The sequence below is a fragment of the Myodes glareolus genome, chromosome 11 (genome assembly GCF_982192425.1).
Source record: "Myodes glareolus chromosome 11, mMyoGla1.1, whole genome shotgun sequence".
In the NCBI taxonomy this organism is placed as follows: Eukaryota; Metazoa; Chordata; class Mammalia; order Rodentia; family Cricetidae; genus Myodes; species Myodes glareolus.
Window position 1 is genome coordinate 80,404,685 of NC_142036.1, and position 23,848 is coordinate 80,428,532.

The window sequence follows — 23,848 nt, forward strand, 5'->3', positions numbered from 1 at the left end:
GCAGGGAAAACTGAAGAAGCTTGACCCATGATCTCAAAGTATGAAACAAAACAGAGATGAACACAGAAAAACAAAAACAAAAATCAAAGCTGACAGTAAAGGACAGATTGCCTGGACAACACAGAAACCGTTAGAGGGGGAACAGAAAACCAGAGCCAGATGTTGCCCCAGCAGAAACCAGAGAGGAATCATGATGTGTCTCATGCTCTGATTCTAGTAAGTTTATCCTTTGGGTCCCAGATAGGCACCTACCAGAAACCAGAAACTTGGCTCACCTCTGGAGGTCCAGAAGACTGAAAACCAGTCCCAAGTACTGACAAATTTGCCTTGAGGGTGCTAGTGAGTAAGCATTTGGATTCCTAGACAATACACCAAAATACTGTAGCCTGAGTCTCTGAACCAACCCAAGCAAACATAAGAGGTTCCCACAAAGCAAGATTTAGTACAAGGCAACACAAAATAAGAGGAAGGCTGGGGGCAGGGATACCTGATCCATAAAGACTACAGGACAGATTTGGGAGCTGAACTGTGATCCCCAAATTTCAGTGGAAGCAAGTATTTAAGCACAAAAGTCACAAACATTTGTTGCCAAGTTATAGTTGCAATTTTCACCAATCAGAAATCAAAGATGAGGGACTTTTGTTCAGGGTTCCATCACTGTCAACTGACATACAAGGCAAGATTTATTTATTTGTTTATTTATTTTATTTTTTTTTTATTTTTGGTGTTTTGAGATAGGGTTTCTCTGTAGCTTTAGAGCCTATCCTGGAACTAGCTCTTGTAGACCAGGCTGACCTCAAACTCACAGAGATCTGTCTGCCTCTGCCTTCCGAGTGCTGGGATTAAAGACATGCGCCACCATCGCCCGGCTACAATGCAAGATTTTCAGTCCAACCAGTCAGATTAATTTGTTCTTTCTGTTGTTAGGAACAGCCATGATGTTTCTAGAGAACTAAAGATGCATGATAATTATTTCTATGGTTTAGGGATGAGGTATATCAGCTATTGGACGATTCCCAGCTCCCCTAGGGCCTGGAAAGGTGAACCTTGTTTCACCCCACAGGTGCAATGGAGTCTGAAGTAAAATGGCAGTGTTTAAAACAAGGTGCTTTTTGGGTCTTCATAACACCTAAGCCTTCAACCTTTTAGTCTCCATAGCCAGGAGTTGAAAAGTCTTTATTATTTATGAATTACAAAGTCTGGAATATTCAGTTACAGCAGCAAAAACAAACAAACAAAAAAAAACAACGGTGTTAGGAATGGAACCCAAGTCCTTCCATGTAAATGTCTATATCCCTGAAGGTTGAAGTTCATCCATTGCTGTGGGATAATGGTCTTTTGTCCTGTCACCTGTATTATTTGTAATATAATTATGATTGGCCAATAGCCAGGCAAGAAATATAGGCAGGGTATGATGATGGTGACCAGGCGGAAAATAGGGGCAAAACAAAAATTCTGAAAAGAAAGTTTCATTCTACAGTCGTGACCCAGCCACAGAGAAAACAAAACAGCAAGATGTGACTGCCTTGCCAAAAAAGGTGCCAAGTCTTGTGGCTAGCACAGACAAAAATTATGGGCTAATATAAGTTATAATTAGGTAATAAAAAAGACTTAGATACTAGGCAAATCATCATTTTATTAAAAATAATACAAGTGACAGGATAAAAGACCATTGTCCCACAGCAATCCAATGCAGTTCACTTCCACTCAACTCCCTCATTTCAAGACTGGACTATTTCTTCTTACTAAACTACACTCTGCCCTTCATTCCACCTCTCCTGACGACCCTGACGATTCTTTACGCAAATCAGGTTAAGTTTCTCATTGCTTTCAGAAAAGCGCAAAATCCTTACAGTACTTCTCCATGGGAATTCTCTCTGGGCTTACTCTCCTGAGACATACCAGTTACCTTAAAACTTCATGCTATCTCATAGCATCGCCCATCTGTTTTCCTATCTTCTAATGCATCCTACCTGAGAACAGAGCAAACATTGTTTTCTAGAGTTGTAGGTATGTGTGCCTGTGCCCCGATACCATATGCACTGAAAGTCTAGCACACCCTCATTTCATTATCTGCTGTGTGGATTTCATGATTCCATCTAAGTTCTTATGGCCACTTATTGATCCAGTAGTTAGTGTTTCATATGTGTGGGGTGACCATACTGTGCACAGAGTAGATGAGTTCCTCTTCTCACAATCTATGTCAGAGTACTTTATCAAAAATGCTATGTGAAGCATAAATAAAAATCACACATGGGAACATACCTCCTCTGGGCTCCATATCCTTTCCCACAACACCAGATGCCTTACTGGAGGTCCGGTTGGTCCTGTGGACTCTAGGTAAGACATTATCTACCACATGCTAACACTCCCTAAAGACTGCCCAACAACCCCAGAATGTACACCCTCTGCTGGGCTCCATATTCCAGCCCACAACTCTGCCAAAGCACTTCTCCTTTACCAGAGGTCAAGCCAATTTTAGGGACCCAAAGTCAGTCACTGCCTATAGTGAAAATCAGGAACAAGACAAGGCTGTCCACCCTCTCCATATCTATTCAGCATAGTACTCGAAATTCTAGTTAGAGCAATAAGACAACAAAAGGAGATCAAGGGGATACAAACTGAAAAAGAAGACATCAAACTGTTGCGACTTTCAAATGATATGATAGCATATATGTGACCCCAAAAATTCTACCATGGAACTCCTACAGCTGATAAACACCTTCAGTAATGTGGCGGGATACAAGATTAACTCAAAAAAATCAATAATCCTCCTACATAAACATGGTAAACTGGCTGAGAAAGAAATCAAAGAAACATTACCCTTTATAATAGCCATAAATATATAAAATATACTTTATATATCAAACAAAAGAATGACCTGTATTACAAGAACTTTGTCTTTGAAGAATAAAATTGAAGAAGATATCTGAAAATGAAAAGATTTTCCGTGCTCTTGGATAGGTAGGATTGAACTATTAAAATGGCAATCTTATCAAAAACAATCTACAGATTCAATGTAATCTCCATCAAAATCCTAACAGATAAAATAAAAACAGCTTTGTATTGGCATAAAAACAAACACATGCATTAATGCAATCAAATTGAAGGCCCTGACATTAATTGGCAAGCCCATGAACACCTGGTTTTTGACAAAGAAGCCAAAATTGTATGGTGCTGGTATAACTGATACTGACATGGAGAAGCATGAAAATAGAACCATATCTATTGCCATATACTAAACTCAAGTCCAAGAGGATCAAAGACCTCGAAATGAATCCAGTTACACTGAACCTGAAATAAGAGAAAGTGGCAAGTAGGCTTGAACACATTGGCACAGACCACTTCCTAAATATAAAACACTAGTATCACAGACACTGAGAGCAAAAATTTATAAGTGGTACCTCCTGAAACTGAGAAGCTTCTGTATGGCAAAGAACATGACAGAAGCCTACAGAATGGAACAAGATCTTCACCAACCCCACATCTAAGAGAGGGCTGACCTCCAAAATATATAAAGAACTCAAGAAACTAGAGAGCAACATACCAAATAATCTAATTAAAAATGGAGGACAGATCATTCTCAACAGAAGAAACTCAAATGGTCAAAAGACATTTAAGGAACTGTTCAAGATCCTTAGTCATGAGGTAAATGTAACTTGAATGTAACTTACACAAGTCAGAATGATCAAAATCAAAAACACTGATGAGTTTATGTTTGAGAGGATATGGAATAAGAAGAACACTCCTCCACTGCTAGTGGGAGTGCAAAATAGTACAGCCACTTTGGAAATCAGTATGGCAGTTTCTCAGAAAACTGGAATCAAACAACCTTTAATACCCAACAATTCCACTCTTTAGTATATAACCAAAATATGCTCAATCATACTACAAGGACATTTTCTCAACTATGTTCATAGCAGCATTATTTATAATAGCCAAAACCTGGAAACCATCTAGATGCCCCTCAACTGAAGAATGAGTGACAGAAATGTGGTACATTTACACAATGGAGTATTGCTCAGCAGAAAACACAATGACATCATGAAATTTGCAAGCAAATGGATAGAACTAGAAAAAAAATCATCCTGAGTGAAGTAACCCAGACCCAGAAAGGCAAACATAGTATGTACCCACTCATAAGTAGATACTAGATGCAAAGCAAAAGATAACCAGACCAAAATTCACAGCTCCAGAGAATCTAAGTAACAAGAAGAACCCTAAGAAGGACATGCATGGATCACTCCAGGGATGGGAAATAGACAAGATCTCCTGGGTAAAATGTGGGGCGGGATGAAGGGGATGGGGAATGAGAACATGAGGAGACAGGATGATCGCATTGGGGAGGGATGGAGAGAGAAAGACCAATAAAAGAGGCATCTTGATAAAGGGAGTCATTATGAGATTAGGATGAAACCTGGTGTTAAGGAAATTCCCAGAAATCCACAAGGATGACCCCAGCTAAGACTCCTAGAAATAAGAGAGAAGGTGACTGAATGTCACAGTCGTCTCCTGTAATCAGACTGGTGACTATACTAATTGTCATCATAGAACCTTCATCCAGTAACTGATGGAAGCAGATGCAGAGGTCCACAGCCAAGCACTGGGACAACCTCCTGGAGTTCAGTTGAAGAGAGGAAGGAGGGAGTATGTGATCACACAGGAGGCAAGATCATGATGGAGAAATCCATGGAGACAGTTGACCTGAGCTAGTAAGAGCTCATGGATTCTGGGCTGACAGATGGGGAGCCTGCATGGGACCAAACTGGACTCTCTGAACATGGGTGACAGTTGTGTGATTTGGTCTATTTGTGGGATCCCTGGAAGTGGATCCAGGATTTATCCCATTTGGAGTCCATTCCCTATTGTGGGATATCTTGCTCAGCCTTGATGCAGTGGGGAGGGAATAAATAGGGGTGAAGAGGAGGTGGGTAGGGGTGGCAGGAGGAAAAGAAGAGGAAACTGTGGTTGGTATATAAAATGAATTTTTTTAAAAAAGAAAAAATCTAACACCACTTCATGATAAAAGTCTTGGAGAAATCAGGGATACAAGGAACATACCTAGCATAATAAAGGCAGTATGTAGCAAGCGAATAGTCAACATAAATTAAATGGAAAGAAAATCAAAGCAATTCCCCTAAAACCAGAAACAAGAGAAAATTGTCTGCTCTCTCCATAACTATTAAATATAGTATCTGAAGATTTAACTAAAGCAATAAGACAACTAAAGGGGGTACATGTTGAAAAGGAAGAACCAAAGTATTGCTATTTACAGATAATATGGTAGTATACATAAGTGACCCCAAAAAATTTACCAGGAAACTCCTACATGAATAATAAAAACTCAAAGACAGATATTGGGGTTCAACCTGAAGATCAGTAAAGTGTAACTGGAGGCTGCTTGTTCATTTTCTGGCTGCCCAGACCCAAATAATCACAAAGACACTATATTAATTACAACACTGCTTGACTGGCCTATTTCTAGCTAATCTTAAATTAACCCATTTCAATTATTTTATATTTTACCATGTGACTCATTGTTTGTTACTTCTTGCTTCTTGGGCAGTTATGTGATGTCTTCCTCTTTTGGCAGCTAATGGCATCTCCTTGACTCTGCCTACTCTCTCTCTCTCTCTCTCTCTCTCTCTCTCTCTATATATATATATATATATATATATATATATATATATATATATATATATATCTTTTCCAGCCTGGCTATAGTCTGCATTTCCATAAGCCAAAGCAGCTTTACTCACTGACAAATAAAAGCAACACATATACAGAAGGACATCCCAGATCAGAAAAGCAGCCAGCCACTGGCTCTTACCTCAAATTGAAATGACAATCCTGCCTCCACAAATCCTCAGAATGTGACTGAGTGTGAAACCTGTCTCCTTCTGTCTTATATTCCTCTTTAGTGCTGGGATTAAAGGCATGCACCACTACCACCCAGCTTTTATGGTTAACTAGTGTGACTGCTGGGATTAAAGGTGTCTACAACCACTGCCTAGCGTCTATGGCTGACTCGTATAGTTGCTTTGCACTAACCTTCAGGCAAGCTTTATTTATTAAAACACAAATAATATACCACTAAACCTATATGTGATAAACATCTTCAGCAAGGTGACTTGATACAATGTAAACAAAAAAATCAATAGCCCTCCTGTATACAAACAGCAAATGAGCTGAGAAAGAAATTACGGGGAAAACATGCTTAACAATAACCACAAATCATATAAAGTATATTTGTGTGATTGTAACCAAGCAACTTAAAAACATGTATGGCAAAAATTTTAAGTTCTTCAAGAAAAAAATTGAAGAAGTTATCAGAATCATAGAGATTTTCCATGCTCATGGATTGGTAGAATAGTAAACATGGCAAAATGATCATCTTACAGCGTCAAAAGCATCTACAGATTCTATGCAATCCTCATGAAATTCCAGCACAATTCTTTATAGACCTTGAAAGAACGATATCCAACATCATACGGAAAATGAGGAAGGCTAAAACAATCCTGTACAATAAAAAACCTGCTGGAGGTCCCACCATCTATGATTTCAATCTGTACTACAGAGAAATAGCAATTAAAAACTGCCTGGTATTGGTATAAAAGCAGACATGTTGATCAATGGAACAGAATTGAAGACCCTTATGTAAATCCACATACCCACAGATCCCTGATTTTGACTTTTAAAGAAGCCAAAAATGTACAATAGAAAGAAGAAAGCATCTTCAACAAATGGTGCTGATCTAATGGGATGTAAAAGAGTACAAATTTCTATCACCCTACACTTGGGGTCACTGAGGTTCACAAAGACTGAACTGCAAACCAGAGAGCCGTCATGGGGTTGACCTAGACCCTCGATGCATAGGTTATAATTTGCACCTTGGTCTTCTTGTGGGGTTCCTAACAGTGGGAGCAGAAGTTTTCTGTGAAGCTGTTTCCTTCTTTTAGGACCCATTCCTCTTACTGGGTTGCCCATTCTAGCCTTAATAGAAGACCAGGTGGGTAGTCCTTCCACAACTTGATATTCTAAGATTGGCCAATGTAGAAGGGAGACCTGCCCTTTTCTGAAGAGAAGGGAGGAGTGGGGGGAAGAGTAGAGTTTGGGGAGTGAAACTGGGAGGAGAGGAAGGAAGGAGGGAAAACTGTGTTTGGGCTGGGGAGTAATTAGTTTTTTAAATGATTAGTTAATAAAAAATTTTTAAAAAATCACACATGGAATTTAATTCTCTTATATAACCATAATAAAATGCATGGAAATCAATTTATTAATATATTTTGTTTAATCTAGCATATTCGAAATAATATCATTTTGCTATATAATTAATATTAAAATTGCTGTAATATTTTATGCTTTTTTACCCTATGGCATGTATCAATTCGGATTAGGCATGTCTCAAGGTCTTTTGTGACTAGTGGCTATCACGTTGGATGATATTTAAACCTAGACTAAGATTTCAAGTGATCCAGGCCAGAGAATACAATGTGATAAAATAATAATAATAATAATTAATAATAATAATGTAAAGTAGAGATATGAGGTAGACCTCACCTGGAGGAATGGCTGATTATGGGACTGGCAGAACGAACATAGAATTTCTAGCAAGGCAAACTGTGTATGAAAGTCCAAAAGAAGGAGGAGCCCAGTGTACTTCAGAGTTGGTCAGGCAAAGAAGGACCAATGAGGAAAGACCATGGGCCTATCACAATCACTTAGACGTGTGTTTGGTGTCAAGAACAGAAGCTACCGAATCCACCTGCACTTCCATTCTGTCTCAGGCAGCAGCTTCAGGTGATTTCATCAATGACACCAGCAAGAACAGGTGGCAGAAGGTTTGGCCTGATAATAAGGAGGTTTGTACAAAGGCAACCTAAGCAAATGCGCAAAAATCTCGGAGGAATGATGTGGCGCTCCCTGAACAATTTTGAGAAAACCATGCTTATGGGGACAAGGTCATATAGGCTTCCTTTATTTAGATTACAGGGGACTTGGTCTATGGTTTTGGAGAATCAAAAACTGCCTCAACTTGATGAAAATAATAAAACACAAGAGATTCAGCACTAATTCAGTAGATCTAATGGGCTACTATTTTGAAGGGTGGCCATCTCCTACTAGAAAAATTAATTTTTTAGAATATACCATGCAGGAAAGCATCCTAGTGAACATAATAAATCAATGGTGTCAGGACTAGATTAACTACTGAGAGAGCAGGCAGAATCATAATTAGAGTCATTGTAATAATGAAGTTCAGAGGCCAGAGAAACTGAGATTACTGGATCGTTTGATTTTTAGACTTAAACAATGAGTTATTGGAAATGATGACACTCTCATTTATATCCTGTCCCTTTACATCAATACTCGCTAGACTGTAATAGTTAAGCAGCATTCTCCTGATCATTCACGGGAATTTGTTTATCTCTGGTATGTGTCTGATTTTTCATTACGGTGCCAGTCTCACTTCTTGAATTTGATGTGTAATTTCAAAGCAGAAAATCAAACTCCAGTTTCTATATTAATTACAGGAATTACCCAATTCCTTTTCAAAGCATTAACAGGACCTATAATGTATTAAACTTTTGGATGAGCCCCCATCAACTCTGATTCTAATGAGGTGCTGTGGCTTCCCCTGGTAGCTAATTAGTGTTATTCATATAGCCACCTTTAGTCCATGAAACTTAAAAAAAGAAAATAAATGTGTTTGAACCCAGGTAAGGGCAGAGAGAGAGCATCCTGTAAATACATTATTTTCTTGGCTGTTTTAATGGAATATTAGATGAGGTATTAGAAATAAATCCCACTGAAAGTGTACCTCCTCCAGCTTGCTACAAATATTTTGAATATAAATTCTGGCATGAACTAAATTACCCGGCTTCCACCCTATTTTTGTTCATCAATTTCCATTCTCAACTTTTAAGAATATCATTGGATTTAGTATCTTTTTTGGTCTTTCCAACATGGAATATCTTTGAATCTTCTCTTCTGCTGGTCTTTTATATCCAACATTATTTATCTCTCTTTCAAAATAACAATAATAATAATACTTATTATATGTAATATCATGCATGTATATATGTTTGTATATTATGTATTTGTATATTTATATGGACAGGTCTATTGATTTAAGAGTGGAGTAGATTATTAAAAGTATACTTGCTTCAAAAGAGCCACCTATTTTAAATTTTTTGCTGGGATTACTATTTGAATGCCAATGCTTTTCACCAAAAAAAAAAAAAAAAAAAAAAGCCCAAAACTTGAAAACCAGTGCTTGAAACCGTAAGTTCCCTCAATGGAATCCTTAAATAACTAAGAACTCTTCTAAAGGCCTAACAGAAAGCTTGAAGGATTATGTGACCTCAGTTTTTTTTAATTTATCGTTTTTTTTTATTTACTTTACATACCAACCACAATTTCTTCTCCCCCTCCTCCCATTCTTTCTCCTCCCCAACCTCCCTTCCACCCCCACTCCCATCTACTCCTCCTCCCTCTCCATTCAAATGGGGTAAGACCTCCCATGGGGATCAACAAAGCATGGCAGATCAATCAGATCAATCTGAGGCAAGACCAAGCGCCTCCCCCTTGAATCAAGGCTGAACAAAGCATCCCACTATGGAGAATAGGTTTCAAAGAGCCAGCTCATGTACCAGGGACAGGTCCTGGCCCTACTGCTAGGGACCCCACAAAAGACCAAGCTACACAACTGTCACTCACATGCAGAGGGCCTAGTGACCTCAGTCTCTTAAACCATTCTTAACTGCAGCATCTAGTGCTGATTTGAGAGAAACTGCCCAAAAAAGGAGGGACCTGAAACTAATTCTTCAGTGTAATACCACAAATGCTGAAAAACTTTTGAAAACCTTATATATTACTATAAAATCAAATTCTACTCAGGGCCAAAGTATAGAATAAAAAGCTAGTGTTCCATCTTTTGCAAAACAGCTCTTCATAATATTTGAAGATGATATTTAAATGCAACTTCAAGCTCTCATCTCTATCCTGAATACTTGCAGATTCTATGCGTCATATTGACCAGTTCTCGTCTCTTTCCTGGATACTCACAGATTCTATGCATCTTATTGGCCAGTTCTCATCTCTATCCTGGATACTCACAGATTCTATGCATCTTATCGGCCAGTTCTCGTCTCTATCCTGGATACTCACAGATTCTATGTGTCTTCTTGGCCTTTTTCACCTGTATATAGTAAATGATTCCTTTGGATTTTAAGGTGGAGAAAAAGATTTTCATTTTCTAGGCAGTGCTAAAAATACTGGAAGCATTGGTACAAAAGCTCACATCTGTCAAAAACCTGACATCAGATCTTTCTTTCCAATTGTGGGGATTTTCTTGGAGTTAAGAGTCCCTGTGGGTGTTCCAACCCTTTGACTCTGTGACACAATGCTGCCATCCACAAAGTTCATACTCAAGAACTACTCCAATAAGCTGACAGGGAAAAAATGTCCCCACCTCATGATATTTTAAGTAAGGTTATAGTTTTTTGTTGGGCCATGTTTACAGCACCATGTGACTCATAGGCGGCAGGCTGGCCGTGACTGCTAGATTTCCTCTGATGTGACTGATGTCACGTGGCCATCCTTTGTGTCTCCTCGCGAAGGCATTTGAGAAGGGCATGGAGATGATGGGCTCGCTCAACTTTCTCACATCTCCTCTCTGGAACTGGAGCTGAAGTTTGCAGGAAAGAGTGCACAGAACCTTTCCAGGGCAGTAGATATGCACTCTATGTAATTTTGTTTTTCCCAGCCGCAAGAGTCCTTTTTCCTAAAGGAGAGAGAGAGAGAGACGAAGTGCTTTCCAAAGAGCCCACCAACTAACTCTCTGGCCTATGGCTGTTACCAACGCACACATGCATCACGTCCACAGCCAGCAGGGGCTGATGTTTCTTAGGACATTTCTCTGCAAAAGCTCTCAGAAGGAGTAGGCCACCCTTTTCATCAGCTGTTTTAACTCAAATTCTAAAATGTAAATAAACCCTCCATACACTATTGATTGCCTACCCAACCACGGTTTACTGCCTACTCCAAAGTAATTGACTTCCTTTGTTACCAGTGTTACATGACTGTTTCGGAATCCGCCAGGCTGTTCCTTGACTTCGAAAGAAGAATGCTCCCTGTAGCGGCCATCATGGATCTTCCAGGTGCCTTGCTAGTGGCTTGTGTGGACATGACATGACACAGAACTCACTATTGAGACGTAGAAGGCTGTTTTTGTGTGAATGCCTGGCTGGATTTTCATGGTAGGCTTAATTACAGAGGCATGGACATATAGGGGATTTGTACAGAAAACCTCTCCTTCTGCCTTTGGTGTAATTATGTGAGGGGAAATGTTTCAAATGTAGCGTGCTAGTGGTCAGAGTGGAACACTGACAGGAAGCAAGCCCTGACTCATTGCCCGAATGACCACTGAAATGCCTCTAATATTTATTATGTGAGATAATATACTGCTCATTATTCAAAACACTGTTAGTTAGGTTTCTGCTGCTTGCAACCTGAAACTCCCAAACACATAAAAAAGCTTTCGCTTTCAAAAAGGTCAAATAAATTTCAACAGAACCAAAATAGTACTGTGTCCCTCCTTGCAGTGAGAGTTAAAGGAACATTTTTAGATCACCTGCAGTGGTCCAGGCTTCCAGGTACAAGCTCACTCCCTATTTTCCCAGTTGCCCTCGATGCTCTATTTAATATACCAGGAAACCGAGGAACTTGCTCAAAATGACACCTCTTGGTTGCCAAGAAGCTGAAAGCACAGGGCTGCTGACTCCGAGGCTGACATTCTCCCATATGCCAATTTTCATCCAGATAAATGTCTTCATGATGGACATAGAAAGGCCGGAATGTTAAGGCAAGCTTGTTTTTCACAGGCCAATATTTCAACAAAGGCCAAACACATGTTCATTCGAGGCATGCCATGCATCTCAATGTTGTTCATCCTCTGCCAACAGTTCATAGCCAAGCCTTTCTTGTTCTCAACAAGTAAAGACAGGAGTGCTTGCGTGGGTGTCAACCCATAACTAACACTTCCCCTTGTGCAGACGAGTTGTCGGCCTCTGAAAAGACTTTCTTCCAATGCTGGGGGAAAGCCTAGGTTCCATGAGAAAGCCATAAAACAAGTCCAACTGTTTGAGAACATTTTCTTGACAGACATAAGAAGCCTATCTGAGTGCTTTAGAATGTCTCATTTCCTAAAACTAGAAAAATAAAACTTGAGTAGATGGCTCTGAGGTTAGGATCATTTGCTGCTCTTGCAAAGGATCAAGGTTTGGGTCCCAACAATCACATAGTAACTCATAATCCTCTGTAATTCCAGTTCCAGGAGATGGCATACCCACTTCTGGCCTTCGTGGGTACTGTGTACACTTGTATTCAGATAAAACATCCATAACATCCACATAAAAATTAACAAAATCTTTTATAAAATGTAGTTAAGAATGATTAAAGTTCTTCCCAATGAGGTCTGAATGATAGTGGGTTTTAATGCAATTCTTCATGCATAAATGTGATAAAATCACAATCAATTTGTGATTGATGTATGTGTATCACGCTTTGAACATATCCTCCTTCCCTGATACTCTGCCTTACGGTTTGCTAAGATCTGAGAAATGCATAATATATAATAATGTATGCTAGTTTTTCAAAGTTTAGTAACTTCCTATGCCATTTTAAGAGTGTTATGCCTATAGAATCATTTAATCATTACCAGAAATGGAGTAAAATTTTCCAGTAGTAACTTATTAATTAATAATTAATAGTAGAGTACTCTCTTGATAGATGAGGACACTAAAGCATAGGGAATGCTAGTTAGAGTTGCTTGAAGTAGCAGGGGTAAAGCAGAGAGAGGCCAATGGCCCCACACTCTACCCTACTCTTCCCTTAAGACTGACTGGCAAGTCCTTAGCTGGTGTCTGACAGTCAGTTTTCCCCAAGACTTTGTTGAACGAGGACCTGGTGGCTGTTTTTATCAGATGAAGGCCCAAATAAGTCACATAAACCAATCATGCATCAAAATAAGAAAGCATTCAGAAAATGACACTGAAACCCTGCCACCTAGTTACAGAGGAAGGAGGTGATGGATGAGTGGGCCTCACAGGCAGCAAGGCTACTAGGCAGGAAAGTGGCTCAATATCCGACAAAATAACATTACTGTATTTCAGTATGATTTCCCTTTAGACTGACCTACAAACATAACCACTGGCATTGTGTTATTTTTAAGTTTCAAAATTGGGTTTTGTAAAAATCAGAGATTTGTGCTCTTAAGCTTTTCCAAGATGCACTGCGTAGATGCTGTCAGGTACTCCTCTGGCCTTCCCTGGCTGCTCTGCGTTCAAACCTATAGCCTCCAATATGGCCTATCCGGTGGGAGTCTAGTACCTTCTACACTACTCAACTCTCCTGCCCTCTTTGGGGACTGCCCTGACCACACCTTTTCTCAGGCCACAGCAGGTCACTGTATCCCAGTGGCTTATTTTTCCTCCCTTGCCTGGAGATGTCTTTCCTCCACTGACTCTCATTGTTTATCCTGGACAGGGAGGAGTGGTAGGAAGGTGGAGGGCAAGAACAAGAGGCAGAGAAGGGTATGAGTTACACAAGATTAAACGAAGCTTAGTGATCTCAGTCAAGTTTAGTGGAATTGGAGAAATATTGTAAGTACTGGTAATTAAAAATAACATGTATATCCAGCAGTGGTGGCACATGCCTTTAATCCCAGCACTTGGGAGGCAGAGGCAGGTAGATCTCTGGGAGTTTGAGGCCAGCCTGGTCTATAAGAGCTAGTTTCAGGACAGGTTCCAAAGCTACAAAAAAACCCTGTCTCACAAAAACAAAAACAAAAAAAGAAAAGAAAAAATAATAACATGTATAGAAAACTGTAATAAAAGGAGAATTTGTACTGTATATGCAAACATTCCCATCACCTCTTTAAAAGGGAAATAGATTTTATTTTGTTACTTCATAAGACAAAGGAAAACTTTAGAGCAGTATAAGAACCTTTTTTTTCCCCAAATATTACTGTCTGAAAGTTGACAGGCTGTCAGGAAGTGAGTCCTGATAAATGCCTCCTAAATCCTTCAGATTAAACAGTCTACCTCCCTTCCGTAACCTCAACAACTAAAATGATTATGTTTCTAAAATGCCCTACAGGAAGAGAATTTTGAGTTGAAAATGAAAAACCGTTATGAGATAAGTAATATTCAAAAACATTAATTCATGAAAAAGAATTTTAAAATATTATACATATGTGTAAAAACTATAACAATGAAAACCCATGCACAGCAAATAAACACTCTATTGCTCCTACCCGAAGCCATGGGTTATTAAAAATCCCAGTGCCAGTTGTAGGACACTTCCCATTAAGTTGTTGGCCAGAGTGTTTCAGAGACCACCCCCAATCAATAGGATCTATTGCCATTGTTCTTGATCTAATCTTGCAAAAACAGAAAGGCTGTTTATGGTAACCAGTCACTTGCTGATTGAATTTAAGATCTGTTACACAGGAGGAAACTCCTGCCTGGCAAAGAACTTGTAGCTGGGGAGTTTCAAGGTTCAAGGAGGGAAAATATACTGTTATTTTTCTAAGCTGACATACTATCAAATTGTCTTCAAAATAATTCTCTCTGTATTAATATATTAGTGAAGGTGTCAACCCTCATCAGAGAAACTTGCCCATACTCTACCTCCAACACATGCTCATGCAGCAACCATACTAAAGCACAACGTATCATGCATGCAAAAGACACAAAAGGAGGAAGGAGGTTGTAGTGGGAGAAAAACACATGAAATCAGGTAAAGGGGTGGTGAGAAACAAAAACTCATACACACATATGAAAATGTCAAAAATAAAAACAAATGATGAAAAAATTTTTTAGAATTATTTTTGCATAACTGAATGAAAGCCTATTGGCTGTGATATAAAATTTTCAGCCTGTCTGTTGCTCAAGATTTTCCCTTTTATCCATTGTCAGAGGAATGCTTGTGCTCTGAGGGCTTTGCGCTAGAAAGGCAGCAGATTGTGGGAGGCATTTTCTCCTATAGGCTCCTCGCCTGCCGTCTCTATCCTCCAATAGGCCAATGCCCTTCTGATTTTAGAAGTTGGAGTTATTAGTTTTATATCCCAAGTCCCACTCTGCTGTAGCCTGCAGAATAACTTTAATATTTCAAACAGCATTTCTTGGTTACTTGCTTTGAACATTTTCTCTGTCATTAAATGAGGGCATTTAGTCAAACTCCTGATCACAAACTTTTGCTACATCCAGAAAGACGTAGAATACTTACACACAGTACTACCAGCCTCTCTGGGAAAGCAGGACTCCTGATTTTTGCTTTCTTCAAGCAGAAAGCTTAGTCCGAGATTCAAATCTTCTCTGTAAATCAACTGTATGAAGCCTCTACTCCTATTTGGCCACAGATTCAACTCTCGCTTTCCTTCTTCCAAATCCCAGTATTCCCCTTCTATAATTATCTAGCATGCTGTGCAATCAATATTCACTTGTTCTCTGAATAAAATTCGCTAGATTACTGAACCGAGATAGAAAAGTAAATCTGACTATGCTAGAATTATGCTTCAGGGATATGCATGGTAGAAAAAAATAATTGTACATACTTCCCCCCAAAAAGACATGTTCCAATTATGGACTTCATTAAGTGCCTTTTTTTAGACCCACACTGCAAATTATAGAAGAGCAAAGTCATTCTTTATTTAAGAAGCTTTAGTATTAGTTAAAAGTTATTTCTGTATATTGATTCAGAAGAGGGAAACACACATGTGAAAGAGACATGCTCAGATTTAAAGTTTGCGTGGAATGTAGATAGAAGGGTAAAGGATGGCAGGCTTCTGAGGAAAAGAAACCTTTGTATTCAAGTTTCATTATAAACATTACAACCAGAATGGTTTAAGATTATTTTCCAATAAAAATGTATTTATTATTTTCAGGATATACAAATAGCTTGGGGAAGAAAGAAAGACACAAAGAACAGAGGGAAATATGCCAGATAAAAGAATTGTGCAAGAATAAAAAGAACAAAGGAATGAAGTAGAATTGAGAAAGAGGAAATGGGATATAATTTTCCCTTAGTATCTGGCCTAGCTTGCTGTGGTGGTTTGAAAGAAAATGGCCCTCAAAGGGAGTGGCACTAACATTAGGAGGTGTGGCCTTATTAAAGGAAGTGTGTCACTGTGGAGGTGGACATTGAGGTCTTCTCTTTCCTCACCACCCCTGCCAATTCCCACACATTCCTTTGGGAACTGGTTACTGTCTATCACCCGGAGAAGCCAAGACAAGAACTCAAGGAAAACCATGAAGGCAGCAATGGAAGCTGAGATCACAGAGAAACAGTGGCTTACTTCCCATTGCCTTCTCAGTTTGCTTATACTCTTCAGGACCACCTGGCTAGGTGTGGTACCACCCACAGTGGGCTGGGCCCTGCCACCGTCACCTCTCATCAAGAAAATGAGCCACAGACATGACCACAGGCCAAGCTGACAGTGGCAATCTAGGTTCTTTCTTTAGTTTAGGTCAAGTTGACAACAATGAACTAGCACAATATCTATAAACAATTAGTGGCTGAATACCATGTACATACCAATGTCTATGTATCAAGTCTTTTTATAAAAGGGTAAATATTTGCATTTAACTTATAGAAATACCATAGTATTTCTATGGTAAATACTCTTTAGACTGCTTATGTGTGAGAACCAAAGTTACATTTTAAGTTTTAATTACTATGCCATGAAAAAAAATAATGACTCTGATCTGCAAGCCCTTTGCCCAAGGACAGACAGTTCCTGAGACTATTGACTGTGGGAGCTAAGGGGCCCAGTGTTTCACTCGCCTAAACAAGTTTGTTTGACCCAGCTGCACTGAATGTGCTTGATCATATGTGGGTGAAATGTGCCTGGGTAAGAAATGTGTCAGGATGTACCCTTGCCCCTGATTGGATATAGACAAGAAGTATTTAGGCAGGAAATACATCAGGATGCTTGCCCCTGATTGGGTCTTGTGGGGAATGTGGTGAATTATGGGTTTGTCTTCTTAAGCCCCAGCAAAACATGTTTGTGTTCCATTTTCTAGGAAACCAGAGATGGACCCGGCCATCAACCTGGCCAGTATTTAATTAAAGCCTGCTTCAAATTTGACTTTAAGCTGTTGTAGTTGTCTTATACCCCAAAATAGGGCAACTTAAAGGAGAAATGGTTTGATTTAGCTCTTGGTTCATGGTACCATCCTTAATGACAAGGAAATCAAGACAGCAGGAGCTTGAAGCAGGAGATGATATTGCATCCCCAGGCAGAAGAGAGCCATAAATGCTCATAAAAAGCTCTCTCTCTCTCTTTTTCTCTCTCTCTTTCTCTCTCTCTCTCTCTCTTCTCTCTCTCAGTGTATCACAACCCAAGACAATGGTGACACCCCACAGTGGGTGGGTACTCCCACTTTAATTAGTGTAAACAAGATAATACTCCAGATATGGGCAGAGACTCATTTCAGAGAAATTCTATCTAGTTCTGTCACGGAGACAATAACATCAACCATCACGTTGTATGAGTGTGTGTATATATTGTTTAAAGAATATCAACAATGCAAAGATTTTACAGATGTTCAGTTCAGTTTTCTTCTATATTTTCAGACTATGGTTGGCAATAGAATCAATTGCTCACCTGAACAATAAGAACACATGACAGCTGACTCAATGAAAGAAAGGATAGCTACCATAAAAACACCAAGAGATCATCATCTGGATGGGACATGAAAGGGAAATAAAGGATGACTCTCAGGATTCTTAGCTTTCACCTGTAATCCATGTAAGTCGGCTCAGAGGGCAATGGCATAGTTGACCAATTTGGCATTCTAATGGCCTTGGGTTTTTCACTGAATTTACAAGTCTTTAAGGGGAGCATTTTCTCCCCAGTTTCCTAGGAGTCTACCAATGTTAGACATTCAAAGGTGTTAGCTGGATTTCTCCATTCTGTCGAGCATCCAGCTGAGTCTCTGGTTCTCCTGATAAGGCAAACACCCCAGTACCAGCTGTTCCACCTTCTTGTGGCTTCTGTTATGTATCAAGTCCAGAGTCTCCCCTCCACTCCCTGTGTTTTGTTAAGTTAGGTTTTCTAGCGTTTCCTTCCAGTGAAGTCCTTCTCCCAGGATCGCGCTCTGCTGATGGCGATCTCCATTTTCTCTACAGACACCCTACACTCTACAGTCTCAGGCTGCCACTTCTGCGCCCCTGTGGTGAAAACAGGGCCTGATCTAAGCCCCTGTCCTGTGTGAAGCTAATGCCTGAAATTCTTCTGTCTGGATCCCTCTTTCAAACTACCCTGTGTTCAGCCCCCTCCCAGATCCACCAGGATACAACCAACAAATTCATTAGGTGCCTTGCCTACACCCCAAACCTGAAGACTCCGCTGTAACCTGTGTTCAGATTCCGAAAGAGTCACCTTATCCATCTGTGATGGAGAGACCTTTGTCAAGTGTTTAGAACTTGTACTCGCTTCAAAACCTCTCACGAGATGAGTAGAAAAAAGGAACCTTTTCATTTTAACATAAAGGGTAAGAAAACCTAACACCAGTGCCTGCTTGGGTGAGTGGCAGGACGCCCAGGAAACGGTTTTGAGATAGCTCATCTCCAGATAAACTGTTAGCTCCAGAGTGTCAGGAAGGTCTACCTCCTGAATCCTGCTGCCAGGCATGTTCAGAAATCAAAAATCTCTCTTAGGATTTAAGACAGAAATACCTCTGGCTCGGAGGCGGCATTCAGGCAGTCAGTACTCCAGAAGTTAGAGAAAACCAAACCTTGTTGGAGGAACAGAGTTTTGAAAAACCTTTCACCAACTGGGGCTGAACTTAGACCCATCAGGTCAGAAGAGCGCTGCTGACGAGTAGTTTAAAATTGACTAAGAACCTCAGTTTTGCAGACATTTCTGGGGTGTAGCCATAAAAGAGGTAAGAGGGGAAAAGGCAGGTGAAGACTCTAGAGAGAAAGGGAAGCATGGCCGAGAGCAGTTAGTAAATAGGAATGTTCAATGAGCATGGAGCGACAGCAGAGGCTATGACGGTGGAAAGACCAGAGCCACACACAGTGGGGCTGTATCACACCCCCAAGAAGATGCGTGGGTCAGTAAATCAACAAGGATGCAGAAGTTTGAACTGACATGCAGCAGAGGGAACCAAAGAGAGGGGGAGAAGAAAGACAAGAAGTTTGAGTTGGGCTGGTGGACTCAAACCTCAAAGACAGGCCACAGAACCTAAGGTAGCTGGTCGAGAAGCTCCCATTATCCCAACAACCAGAGTAAAGAAATGGGTGTTTTAAAAATAGAAAGAGGTGGCTGAAGAACCAGTTATTTGATCCGTGAACTTCCATTTTCTTGTATGCTGGTAAACTCTGTCTTTTTTTTTTTTGTAATTTTATTAAATTATAAAAAGTTTCCATTTACGCCCCTCCTCCCAACGCCCTCCCACTCCCCCCCTCCCTCTCCTCCTCCCTCTTTGTCCCCTAGGGAAGTCAGGGTCTCCTGCCCTGTGGGAAGTCCAAGTTCCTCCCCCCTCACTCCAGGTCCAGGAAGGTGACTCTGTCTTTTTATCAGTAAAGAGAATTTACCTCATCACTGGGTTCTTCTTTATTCATCTCTATTAAGTTTATTCTAAATGTGAGCCAGGCAGTGGTGGCTCACTCCATAAATTCCAGCACTCGGGAGATAGAGGCAGGAGAATCTCTGTGAGTTTGAGGCCAGCCTGGTCTACAGAGCTAGTGACAGGACAGTCTCCATGGCTATACCGAGAAACCCTGTCTCGAAAAAATAACAAAACAAAACAAATTATCCTAAATGCACAGTTTAAGCATTCTGGGTCAGGTGCAGAATCCTTATTACCTGAAAGCAATGACAGGCACAAAGCTCCTTTTGTCTTAGGGCCATTTCCTGTAGTCATCAATGAAGTGAACCATCCAGCTAATTCTTAAGCATGCATAGGTGAAGGGCAAGGGCTTTTTCTCTTTCATAAAGGTTAAGAAGGTCCAGGAAGCAAAGCCTTTGTAGAAGGCACTCTCTCTCTAGGCAGAGGAAGCCTAGAGACATTGGAGATGTATACACTTACCAGCAGGGTGTTAAGGAGCAGCAAATGAGAACTGTGGAAAGCATTAACAACAACAAGAAAGTCAGGTGCATTTTGTTCTACATATCCTGATTTTCTTGCGGTGAGGTGAGTTGAATAAATGTTGTCTGTGTTTTATAATGGGTGTTCCTTGGAATGCCAGGAAAGTGAAGAAACATTTTTAAGGTTAGCTTGAAAACATAGAAGATGGTACCATCACTCGATGCTACACAGTTTCCTTAAGAACTTAGAATTTCATGAATGAAATAATAGTAATAATAATCCCTAATAAGTGGATCCTGCCATGATTACACTTCATTACCATATTAGGTAAATCGCAGGGGCCTGACAGTGCTTAATACTGCTGAAAAGTAAGAAATTTTGTCTTTTTTAAGGTGAATCCTGATCATATATCTAAATATATGTTTTATTTGCAATGCTTATATCTAAGAGAATATGCAACTCTACGAAATATACAGGAAGAAAATGATACAGCAAGGCAGAAAGACACGGCACTTCTCTATTGACATTCCTACCAATTAGTATACAATTTCCACATGGTAGAATATTTAATTGAGTATAGTAAATATCATGGGTGCTAGTTACTTGGTCATTACATCACTTTACATATTTCCAGTGGTTTCTGATGAAAATACAATGTGAGGTGGAAAACGATATTTATTATTCATTTTATGTTTCACTTATTAAAAATAAAACTCTGCTTTGGGAGATTATACAGATGCTATTATACACAGAGAGTAAGTTAGGAAATGGGCTTTTAGCGCTGGATTGACACTGATTTACATGCAGGCGTTACCAGACTGCAGTCATAAGGGAGTGAGCTTCAGTGTAGTCTCTGCTTCAACCATGTTATGAGCACGGGCCTCAGTTTCTAGGGTGCCCATCTGTCCACACAACTGGCTCACACAGTAGCCATTAGCCAGAGGAAAATGAGGAAGCATCGTGACTTCTTAATCTTTTTAAACTCAGTTGTAAATAATCCTAAAATGGATTTGATTAATGGACAGGAAAGCGGAGGTGGAGAAAGAAAAGAACAGAGGGAGGGAGGGGGGAGGAAACAGAAGGGAGACTGCCTCAGTGTGAAGGGACTTCCTTTGGGGATATAGGGAGGTTTTAGGTTGATTTGCCTTTGATGTCTGTAATCTCAGAGTGTATATTGATGAACACTGTAACTTAGGGAATTGTGGATTTTTTGTAATATATACACACCCATCAATTACATATTGTTCAGAGTTCCAGCACTTATTTGCAAAAGAGATTGTTTTTGTTCCTCTTCTCTTTTGTGACAAAATACATGGAGAGGAAGGGTTTGGTTTCTCTCAGAGGACACAGTGATGATGGAAGGGAACTCTTGCCAGGAAGAACTTGAAGCAGACGGTCACACAGCATCGCAGTCTGCAAGCAGAGGGCAATAACATCTCCTAGAACTAGAAACTCTCTTACAGCCATGTCCAGAGACTTACACCCTACATGACTCTAGATTCCGTCACGTTAACAATATTAATCCTCACAGAGATCGTGCACATGGTAAGCCAATATATAAGCACTCATAATATCTATAGCTCTGCACATATTCTTGTCAACCCTTGGCTAAATCTTCTCCATAACTCAGATGTGTCCTAAAGGAAGCATGATTTGTAACAACAGAAGACCTCTCTAATTGTGCAGATGGAGGTTTGGGACTAAAGAAGAGCATGTCTCAAAGGACAGCTGCATGAACAGATTCTTAAAATGATTCCTGATGTTGAATGGCACTTGGTAATTCTGAACATGTCTTTAAAGGAAGCCAGCACACGTGGTACCTACCATTAATGTCCTAACTATCACTTACAAACCATTTCTGTTCATCCAGAACACATTCTTCCCAAAGTTAAGGGGATGATACATTTGTTTATACAAAACAATTGCAATTTTCAGAATAATTCATAAGAGTTTCTTTTAATATCAAAATGTCCTGAAGTGGGGTTATTGTGTTTGCTCTTGTCAAATCAAATTCTTTTGCCTTTGTCTTCTTTGCGGCTTCTTGCTGGGCCTCCAGGTATTTGATCTGCCTTTGTTTACTTGTTTTTCACCATGGATTTTCATTTTGTATTCTGAAGCAGAGTTAGCTAAAGGATTGCAGCTTTTAAATCTTTTTTTATTATTGTTGTTTTTGAGAGTTACTTCATAAAGATCTATTCCCGAATGCCTTCCATGTGACTTTCTCCCAAGACAGATAAAAATGGATTTTTTCTTGAAAACATGGTTTGACTCTTGAGCTCAAATAGTTATCCCTCAGTTCCTGTAAGAACATTGACCTCTGAGTTTCAAAATCATTTAACTTTTCTTTTGGGTCTATCTAAGAAATCATCTCATGGTATTCTTTGAAACCGTGTCGGGGAATTACTTAAGATTCTCAAAATGTCTCCCCTGAAAGTGGATGCTTGAATCATACAAGGATAACCCATTTCAGGGACATTGCCTTTGCTAACCCCTGATGGGAAAGCAGATAGAACCAATAAGTAGGTGTGCTACTCTACTCTGAGTAAACTATTTAAAGACAATTGATGGCTATGAAGGCAATATCATAGCATATATAGCCCAACAGATAGATTCCCTTTGTAAACTGGTCTAAGAATTCTGGTGGCCATGAGCACTTCTCTTCCTCATAGAAAATATCTGTGTCTTGGAAGAAGAAGTACTTATATAGCTACTTAAACTTTAATTATTTGAGATGACATAAAATGAAGAGTTGAGTTTCTCAGTTGTACCAGACAAATGCTAAATGCACAATAACTGCAGGAGGCTATGACTACAGTGATTGCTGGGTTAGATCACTCAACTGTGGAACAATGCTATCTCTTCAGAGAGCTCTCTGTGTGTGTACTGACTATGGAAAGCAATGATGATCAGGACAGCGAAGTTATGATTCTATAGCGATGCACTGTCTTTGTTCTGATTAGCAAATGTTGTACTGCAACATGAAAGTTTTAGGTTTTTCCAACCAGCTCAAAGTTCTCTAAAGAACCATAGAGATAATTTGGAAAAGCATGATCTTGGTAGACGACGTTTTCATTAGAGAGAGGAAGTTTTAGTTAGGGTATCAGTTGAAGTTGTACCCGAAGTGATCGTCTTTTATTCTAAATTTTCCACGAAGTCTCAATGTTTAAGAAAAAACTACTGTTTCCAAAAGTATGTGAGATGCTTCTATAGAGAGCACAGCTAGAAAACAAGGTAAGGTGCAGCACGTGTTCCAACATAAGGACCTAGAAGGCTGAGTATGTCCTTTCTTTCCAGTTCTCATGGAGAAGTCGGGAGAGATTTAGAAGTGTCATCATTTGGAGACAGTTCCCTGCTCATCATAAGGCTGAACTGCCCTTCTAGTCATAAAGGACATCCCCATGCACATTTTTATAAGGCTCCAGATGATGCTGCCATTTAATGTCTCTACTTAATCTGGTAGAGAATGTGAGACTCAAACAGACTTTGTAAATGCATATTTGTGGTAATATAATTTCTTCTGAAGGGCATTGGGCTATTTCTGTCTTAAAGGTTAAAGTAATTTTAAAACATAAATGTTTGTGGACAAAGTAAAGGAGCAAAATAAGAGTTCATTATCCAAACACCTAGCACTGTGGTGCAAACCCACAATGACTTTGTTCTCCAGGAAAGATTCTGTTGGTTTTCCAGTGAGCACTCTGCAGCACTTCTGGTTTATAGCCTCAGGGTGTCTTTTCCCCCCTTGCTTTATC